Raw genomic sequence first — 9,767 nt, forward strand, 5'->3', positions numbered from 1 at the left:
GATGGATGGATGGATGGATGGATGGATGGATGGATGAATGGATGGATGGATGGATGGATGGATGGATGAGTGGGTGGGTGGATGAGTGGATGGATGGGTGGATAATGGATAGATGAGTGGATTGGTGGGTGGATGGATGGATGATTGGATGGATGGATGTTGGTACAGCAGAACTTCAGAAAATGTGGAGACAAACACAATTGGAAACTTTCATTTAGTTCAGTAGTAGTTGCTGTGTTCTTACATTGTGTCAATCTCTATGCAAAGCATCAGGGGAGATTCTACATGAAAAGTAGAAGACAGAGGGGAATTTGGGGTTGAGCACAGAATTTTCTGCTAATAATTATAATGCATGTACTCACTTGATACTGGAGACAGCCCTGACAAAGAAGGTCCTTATCCTCCTAATACTGTGGCAAACTAATGGTCAGTGATGTCTTTGGCCCTGAAGAGATGAGGCTACGGTGCACACAGGGCAGGCTCCACAGTGGGGAAGGTGAGCAGCAGTCAGGTCAGTGTCCTCTCGCCTGGCCAAGGATGCCTTGTGAGTGGCCTCTGAGGGTCTGGCTCTACCCCAGCACCTGGCCTAGCCGACTTTTGTTTCACTTTGTATCCCCTCGATGCTGGGCTACATGTCGGCTCACAGTGCCACTCACTGGATGACAGGGACCCTCTCCCATTATCATAGGGAACTGGTAGTTTGAGGTCAGGTCACTGATGATGCTGGTGGACAGCGTCTGGAAGCAGCTTAGAGCACCACCCCTCACGTGAGGAGTCCCCAGGCCTCACAGAGGACCCCTGCCTCCATCTAGGCACGCAGCTCCTCCTCCAGCTCCCACTGCTCCCACATGTCTCAGCCTCCGATGAGACCCTGACCTTCTATCAACTCAACTAACGAGATTCCTCAAGTTTCTGAGTCCCAGTCCTGTGACAGGGAGAGGTTCTGATTGTCCAGGTCACCACTAGATCCCTGCTTGTACTGGTGACAGGGCTTCAGGCAGCCTCTGGATGGGGGAGTCTCTGCTGGGCTGTCTTTCCCAGATCGGGCATGGCCAAAGTGGAGTCCCAGAGCTGGAACCCAGGGCCCATGGCACCAGGGCTGTGGGCAGAGATGGCTTCGTGGCTGACACATCCACGGCATCCTGCACGTGTTTAGAGTAGAACGAGGTACCTGCCAAGATGGATAATTTTATGTGTCAACTTGACCGGCCATGAGGGGCCCAGACATTTGGTAAGCATCACTCTGGACATGTCTATGAGGGTGTTTCTGGATGATGTAAACATTTGAATTGGTGGACTGAGTCAGGCAGATGGCCCTCCCCAGTGTGGCTGGGGTGGTCCATCCACTGTGGGCCTGGATAGGACAGAAGGTCCCCCAGGAACCTAGAGATTCTGCTTCTCTGGGGAGCCCTCACTAATGTGTCTCCCTTCTGGAATCTCAGGGGTAGCTGCCCCCTTCCATGGCTTCCTCCTCTGTCAGGGGGAGTAAGGGTGTGGGTCCAGAGTCAGCTGGGTAACTCTCATCTGGACTCAGGATCACAAACTACAACTGACCCGCAGCTCTTATGGTTAAAAACAAAAAACCGAAATGCATCACCCAGTGTCAAAAAGACCCACTGGCTTCATCTTGCACCTTGCTGCTCACTGTGTCTCCGACCATGTCCCTCCAGCTTCTCAGATATGTCAGCACCCTCCAGCCCCGGTGGACAGGCACGTGGGAATCCCTGCCCAGAATGGCACTGCCCAAGACTGGCAGCTGCTAGCCACACGCACCTATTGAAAGTTAATTAAAAATCAGTGAAACTAGGGCAGCCCAGGTGGCTCAGCGGTTTAGTGCCTGCCTTCAGCCCAGAGTGTGATCCTGGAGACCCAGGATCAAGTCCCACGTCAGGCTCCCTGCATGGAGCCTGCTTCTCCCTCTGCCTGTGTCTCTGCCTCTCTCTCTCTCTCTCTCTCTCTCTGATAAATAAATAAAATCTTTAAAAAATAAATCAAAATCAGTGAAACTAGAAGGCCAGTTTCCAGAGCTCCAGGTCAGGTTTGGTGGTGGCTGCAGTGCCCAGGGCTGCGGGACACTAGAGCATCATGAGCAACTCTGGCCTAGCCCACGCCCCCACGCCCCTAACCCAACCACTCTGGCCTGGCTAACACCGCGCCCTCTTCACTAGGCCCAGCAGTGGCCCCAAGGAACCTATGTCCCCATCTTGCTCCCAGTACTTTATTCGGTTGGGGTCAGATGCCCCCCAGCCCAGGCACACTGTGGGTGTGGGCACTGCCCCTGTCTGCTCCAGGGCCCAATCTGTGTCTGCAGCGTGGATGCAGGAACACAGCCTCGCAGGCGGCTTCATGCCAAGACCAGGTTGACAGAACCACATCGATTTCAGATTAAATCCTGTTGTGTCGAGAGTGTGACCAGTTGCAAGGCTGGCAGTGTCTGTTGCTGCTTGCTAGAGTAGGACCAAGAGGCTCCCTGGCTCTGCCCCAAGAGGGACTCTGCGTCCCAAGCTTAGCCAAGTCCGGGGCTTTTAATCTCTGAAGGAAAAGTCCTTGCAAACTAATCTTCCGAACGCCCAAGTGGAGCCACTTGCAGGCTGGGAGCAGAAGGCCTGGGTCTGAGGGAGGCTCAGTTTCCTTCTCTGAATACAGGGTGAGACTGCCAGTCCCTGTTCCCAGGGCAGAGAAAGCTCGGGGCTCCCTGTGCACATGGGCGGGGGGAGGGGGGAGGACCTCATTGTCATCGGCTCCACATCAGGAAAAGGAATCAGCACTAATGGTCCCGGGCTCCAGGGCTGCCCCACACCCTGCTTCTGGGGAAAGACAATGGGACAGGGCAGGGGCAGGGGATGGACGCCAGAAGGGTGGAGGCCCCGTCAGAGGAGCTGAAGGATCCCAGTAGGCAGCCCGGCCCTTGGTCGGGTGAAGCCGGCCATCCCAGGGCCAGGACCCTTGACACCGAGGGGCGTGGGGACGGGAGATGAGGGGCTTCTGCTGCCAGGGCCAGGGCGGGACGGCCTTCTTGAAAGGGGCAGGAAACAGATGGCGCAACCAGGATGGTCTATCGGGCCTTCTGGGAGCAGGGAAGGGCCAGGAGGAGGGACGAGGCCCCTGCCTGTGCGGGCACGATGCTGGTGGGGCTCAGAGCCAGGTCCCCCATCAAAGGAGAGACTCGGGGCCATCTCTGACCCACCCGCCCACTGGTGCTATGGTCACCCTGGATAAAGGGAATGAGGCCACTAACAGGTGCAGAAGGGGCCAGAGGCTCAGAGTGGCAGGGCCTCCTGTGATGTCCTGGTTCGGTGGAGATTGTGGGTGTGTGGCCTTCTGTCCACGTCCACACAGCCAGGGGAAGTCTCGGCCTCCACCCTCAGCAGGGGAAGTGGGACAGGGGCTCCAGGCTGGGGCTCAGCACAGCTAGAAGAAGGCTCTCGGCCCCTTCTCCCATCACGAGGGCACCTGCTGTGGGCAGTGTCCAGCAGAACATAAAAAGCTCATCCCAAAACTCCCACCTCCCCACTCGTCAGCTCTGTGATGTTGAGCAAGTCACTCACCTTCTCTGAGCCTCAGTTGTCCACTTCTCTAGGAGGAAGTCCAGCCCCTGTGCGAGTCCCTGGCTCCTGGCTAAGCAGGCCTGTCCCCTGGGTCTTAGAGGGGACAGCCAGTAGGACCACAGACAAATGGAGGACACCTTGCAGGCTCTGGTCCCCCAACAATGGTCACTGCCTCAGGCCCCCTCCACAGCGTCTGGACACTGCAAACTGGAATTCAGAGGAGACGGCCTCCTGGAAGCCCACCATGCTGGGCAAGAGAGGACCGCAAAGCTGTGGCCACCCACACACCTCCCTGATGGTGACTGTCCTCTCTCAGGCTCCGGGACACAGGGCTGGGGTGGGGACGGGGCACATGGGTCCCCCCAGGACCTCAGCATGGGCAGACCCGTGCTGCGAACACTCCCCGCTCAGTCTGTCTGGGGTGCTCAGAGGGAGGACGCCCGACCCAGACACACCTGTCCGGAGCCGCCAGGAGGAAGGTAGGAAGGCATCTGGATGAGACATCTGCCCAGTCCCATGCTGGCACCTCCACTGGCTTGTCTGAGCTGGCCCCTCCCCGTCTGTGAAACAGGTGTAATGGCCATCCCTGGGAAAGGGGGTGCCCACAGGTGGTCAGCCCTCTGGCCGGGGCCCCACAGCTTCTGCAAGCACGCATTGAACTTGAGTTTCCCAGTCTATAAAGTTGGGGTAAATGACCCACCCAAGACACAGCACCATTTCACAGCAAACTGCAGAGTAGGGTGAGAGCCCGGGCTCCTGGAGAGACAGCCTCGTCCCTGGGCCCACTTTGTCCCGGCCTGTGGCTGTGGCCGAGGGCAGAGGATGTGGAGGCCAGGCTGTGACCCTGTGGGGGACATCACCCTGCTGGCTGGCAGCTCAGGCTCCGCCGTCTACCTGCCCACCCCTCCCTCTGGTCACGGACACTAGACTGAGATAAGCGTCGTCAGAAGCTGTGGGTCACAGTATAAGTCACAGCACCTCAGGACCTGAGGGAGGTGTTGGGTAAGGATGTGCCCCGACAGGCCAGCCTCTGAGGAAGCTTCTGGCCAAGCTGGATGCTGGCTCACAGCCTCTCCTTCCTCAGGGGCTGCTGCAGGTGAGCACTGGTGCCCCCAGGCCTCCATCCCCACCCACATCCTCCTGGGTGCACTGGAGCCTGCCTTGAGAGCAGGGCTGGCATCCATGTGACATAGGAAGGCTACATTGTGCCCTGAGTCCCGGATGGTTGTAACAACAGAAATGCATCTGGAGGCCGAAGTCCCAGATGGAGGCCAAGTTCCCCTGGAGGCACGGAGGGAAGAGAGTTGCTCCTGGCCACTGCCCTTGCCCCTCCCCACCCTTGTGCATGGCCCTCAGTCCTTGGGGTTCCTGGTCTGTGGACACATCCCCCCAACCCTGACCTCTTCCTCCATCACACAGCGGTCTCCCTGCATATGTGTCCATGACTAAATCCCCCTTTTGTAAGGATACAGTCACTGGATTAGGGCCTGCCCCACTGCAGCATGACCTCGTCTTAACTAATTACATCTGCAATGACCTTATTTCCAAATAAGGCCACATCTGGCCGGCACAGCTGCTTTGGGGAGGGGGAGTGGCTTCTGTTTCCCAGGATCCTCAATCCCGAGGAGAACCGAGACTCCAGAGCAGGCTCTTAGTCTGACTTTCCCGGAAAAGAGATCTCATGGCAAAGCCCATGAGCTCAAGCTTTATTGTGGGCAGAGTCCCAGGGCAGCAAGACCAAGAAGCAGGAGGAGAGGCAGGTGGCTAGTTCCTGAGTGAGAAGCAGCTTCCCCAGAGAACAGCGGATTAGGATTATCAGCCCCGTTGGGCCCCTGGTCTCCCCTGAGGACAGACAGGGAGGAACTCACCTGTGGTTCCCTGCCTCCCGGGCCCACTGGCAACATGGCTCACAGGGTATGAGGCTCCATAGCCCTGCAGGTTGCCCCCCGGCCCCTCTGAGCAGACCTGGGGAGGCAGGGGCACAAGGTCCCAGGAAGGGAGCACAGGCAGGAAGGAAGGGGGCACCCACGCAGAGCCCATCCCAGCATCTGACCACACGCACCATGTTTGAACCTCCAGCTCCCATGTGGACCCTCCAGGCTCCTCCCAGCACCCCCTGGCACCACTCACTGAGCTGAACAAAGGTTCCCCTGGGCACCAGGAGCCCAGCCCAGCTCTGTCATCCGCCTCAGATGTGCCCTCTCTCATGGAGAGGTGGGGGGTGCCACAGCTCCCACCCCTGGATGCTTCCTGTGGGACTTGCAAGTCACCTGAGGACAAGGTATGGAGATACCAAATAGATGGCTTCTAGGGACCAACTGTCGGGCCCCCTAGGCCTGCCATGCTTTGCAGATCTGGAACATTCGTGAATGTTCTCGCCTCAGAAGAGCTAGAGGTGTAAGGACCCCAACAGGGGAGGACACTAAGGCAGAGCAAAGGGACCTACCAGGGCCTCACTTCAAGAAGGACATCGGGAGACATCCGGCCCCAGCCACACGGCAGAGGCTCATCGCCTCCAGCTCCTCCTCACTAAGCCCAGCTGCAAACCCAGGCAATAACAGAGACAAGGAGGCAAGAGTTCCAAATGTGTCCTGGGTGGGGGGGTCAGGAGCCCCAGGACTGGAGAGGTGGCACAGGGAGGGTGCCTTACACAACCTCCCGCCACGACCCCCGGAACACATGAGGACCAAGGACTGGCACCTCCTGATGCCTAGCCAGCGGGAAGGGGTCATATCACCATCCCTGGAGCCCAGCACCCCCCACCCCAGAAATCTCCCTGGTCCCCTAGGCAGACCCTCTCCCACCAGGTAACACTAGGTAGCCCCAGCAAGGGGATCCTCACATCAAAAACAACTCTAGCCCCTCCTGGCCCAGAGCCTCAACGGGGCCTGGGGAAGCCCCCTACGCTTAGGGGGATCCACAGGGGATGCCCCAGGGCACCAGGTAAACCAGGTAAACCTGAAAAATGCCACAAAGTTTCTGGAAACTAAGACATCACTGAGGCCACAGTGCAGGGCATGGGCCAGGGTGCTGCAGGCTAAAACAAAATATTCATTAAACATCCAGGGCACCATTGAAAATCACACCCCAGGTAGGAGGGACAAGCAGCCAGCACCAGCACCAGCACCAGGATAGACAAGCACTTTCTGGCCAGTTTAGTATTACCACCTTAGGAATGCTACAAAAAAGCAACTGCCAGTCCTCCTGAACCAAAGGAAAGAATAGAAAATCTCAGCAAAGGAGCAGAAATTACACAAAAAGACCAAACGGAAATTCTGGGGCTGAAAAGTGTGTAACAGAAACAAAACCTCAGTGGATGAGCCCAGCAGCAAAGAGGACGCGAGAAGGACACAGTCAGGGGGTCTGTGGGTCAGTGGGTGATGAATCAGGAGACAGACGAGCCATGCAAGCGAGGCAGGGAATGCGGACTGAAGCAAACCAAGCACATCCTCCAGGACAAAGACCCACCAGGTTTCCAGAAAGTGCGTGCAGCCGAGAGCATCCGAACAGGTCATGATGGAAAGCTTCTCAAACCTGATGAAAGATATAAACCCACAGTAGGAGTGATCGTGAACGCACAACACGTCTGATCTGCAATCTAGACAAAGCAGTGCTCAGAGGGAAGGTTATGGCACCAAATCCACGCAATACAAGTTCTCAAATCCTCATCGAGACCTGAAACAGAAGGTCGGTACATGAGAGCGGATCACAACATGGATCGGCGTGCTGGAAAACAGGAGAAAACCGAGAAATCAGTGAGTTTATAATCCTCTAACAAGACTGACAGAGAGACAGACAGACAGACAGTGCCACACCCCCAGGAAAGGCTGGGACCCGCCATCCGTGTCTGCAGCAAAAGAGAAAACTGAGTCACACATCACAAGTTCCGCACCCAAGGACAAGCAGCTCCCATCAGAGCTCAACCCCGATGAAAGACACATGGTGAACAGTCCTATAACCACGTGAGAAATTGAACCCAGGGTTTAAAAGTTCCTAAAACAGAAATCTCCTGGATCTGATGGCTTTACTGGAAAATTCTACGAAACATTTAAAGAAAACACAACACAAATTTACACATTTGTTTTCCAGAGCAGAGAAGAGGAAGGAAGATTTCTCCGCTTTCCTTAGGAAGCTGGTGTTCTCCTGACACCAACACTAGACAAAGACAGTGCCCACCCTCTCCCCCAAAACAAAACCACTATAAAGCAATGTCCTCCATGAACATAGGTGCAAAATCCTCTGCAAAATACAAATCAAATTCATCAATGCGTAGAAAGAATGACACATCGTGACCATGTGGAGTTCATTCCAAGTACGCTAGGCTAGTCCAGTACTTAAAAACCAGAGGATGTGATTCACTGTATCAACAAACTGAAAAGAAAGATGATGTAATCATATCAACTGATACAGAAAATGCATCTGACAGAAGCCAGTGCCCATTCATGACAAAAACCCTCACAAATTAGGGATCGAGGGCCCTTCCTCAACTCAGTAAGCATATGATGTGGCTCCCAAAGTAGGAAATCATCCCAGATAGCCACAAATATCATTAATAAAGAAGAAAACCCCAAAAAACAAACCAAGGAAGAGTCTTCATTTTTGAGGACCTACTATGCAGCAGGTGCCACCTGGAGGCACTTACATAATCACTGTCTGGGGAGAGGGAATCATCCCAGTTCACGGTTCTGATCCAGACGCTGAAGGCTGAAGCTCGGGACCCAGGTCCCGGCTCTGTCCTGCCCTGTGGTCTCCAGGCCTGAGCCTGGGAGCGTGGATCATCTTCCCCATTTTCCTGGACTTGATTTCAGCTCCCGATGTAGTCGGTGGTAGATCCTGCCCTGGGTGCTCCTTCTGGGTAGCACACAGCGGCGCCACTGTGGTGGGGACAAAGGACAGAGCAGGCCCTGGCTCGGGAGCAGAGAGGTGGCAGGGTTTCCTGGCAGGCAGGGCGACTGGCCACCCAGGGGAATGCTTAGGTCAGGGATGCCCCACGAGAGGGCCGTCGCTCAGCTGCCCTACGCAGCCTGGCTGCTTACCTCTGAGCAGACCAGGCATAGTCAAGTGTCTGGAGTATGATGGACTGTTTCTCCTGCAACTTGGCAAAATGCGAAGGTTTGGCCCTGCAGGTGGAGAGTGAAAGGGAATGTGTGTCCCCTGGGATGTGCTGCAGCCCTCACAAGAGAACAATAACGGAGCCCCACCTTGTTCCCCTGCAGCCCAGATGGGACTGGAACCCCGACTCACTTCCTCACAACAAGCAGCCTGTATCCTGGGTCCTGCGGGACTACAGGGGACAGACATCTGGACATCCCTCCACCTCCAATCCAGAGTACTTCACAGGGACGGGCCAGTTCTGGGCTGAAAGACACCCCAAGAAGCAGAAGGGGCAGGACTTCTAGGAGGAGGTCAATGGATCTACATGACTAAGGGCAGGGGTGGGGCGGGGGGAGTGAAGGGTGAGGAAGGAGGGAGCCTTCAAGGATATGGGGAAGATGGTGACCAAGGATGCTGGCCTGGGCAGCTCTCCTGAGACCAGGTCAATAGGACCAGGAGTGCTCAGAGCTCAGCACAGAGTAGGTGCTTGGTATCTGGAGGTGAGGACTTCCTGCAGCCAGCCTTTCCAGAGACATTCCCCAGGGCCAGAGATTCATCTTGTCCCCCTCATCCTTGCAAAGAGACTCCCTCCAGGGCAGTCCCCCTGCTCACAGCCCCCCTCCTGGGGCCTCCCTTCTCTCAAAGTCCTTTAGCAGGATGGGGACTTTGAATTCATGTCACCCAGCAAATGACAGCTATGCCTGCCCCATTTCCCCACCCAGTAAGGCTGGTCAGCTGTCTGGCTGGTATGACATGTGACGGAAAGAACCCACCCCACCCCCCCAGGAAGGGGGCCTCAGCCCCTCTGGCACTTCCTTATCCTACATTCCTTTCAAAGCAATCCCCGCAGGAAGTGGTACCTTGCTGCTGGATCCTGGACCAGGATCTGCTCTGAATGGGAGCCGGAGCAGCGGGCCAGTGGCTTCTTCAAGCCACTAGTTTGGGGATGCTTGTTAGGCAGCAGCAGTGCTAGAGTCACAGGTCCACTTCTCCACACAGCAAGGTCTTCTGCTTGGGGCTGAGGCCTGGGCTCACCTTTCTGAAGTGTTGGCTTCTGAGCTGGTGAGTCTCGGGCCATTCCTACCAGCAAAGCCCCCAAGACCCTGTGCCCATAGTCCTCGGTCC

General features: G+C 56.1%; 1 long non-coding RNA gene across 1 annotated transcript; it reads right to left on the reverse strand.

Moving 5' to 3' along the window:
- Positions 1 to 201: 201 nt before the first annotated feature.
- LOC144319411 (uncharacterized) lies at positions 202 to 7,564 on the reverse strand. The gene is made up of 3 exons (XR_013385223.1): positions 4,004 to 7,564; positions 3,549 to 3,795; positions 202 to 1,171 (listed from the first exon to the last, which is right to left on the reverse strand). It is a non-coding gene; the product is annotated as an uncharacterized LOC144319411 (long non-coding RNA).
- Positions 7,565 to 9,767: the final 2,203 nt, after the last annotated feature.

This window comes from Canis aureus, chromosome 8 (assembly GCF_053574225.1).
Source record: "Canis aureus isolate CA01 chromosome 8, VMU_Caureus_v.1.0, whole genome shotgun sequence".
NCBI classification, from domain to species: Eukaryota; Metazoa; Chordata; class Mammalia; order Carnivora; family Canidae; genus Canis; species Canis aureus.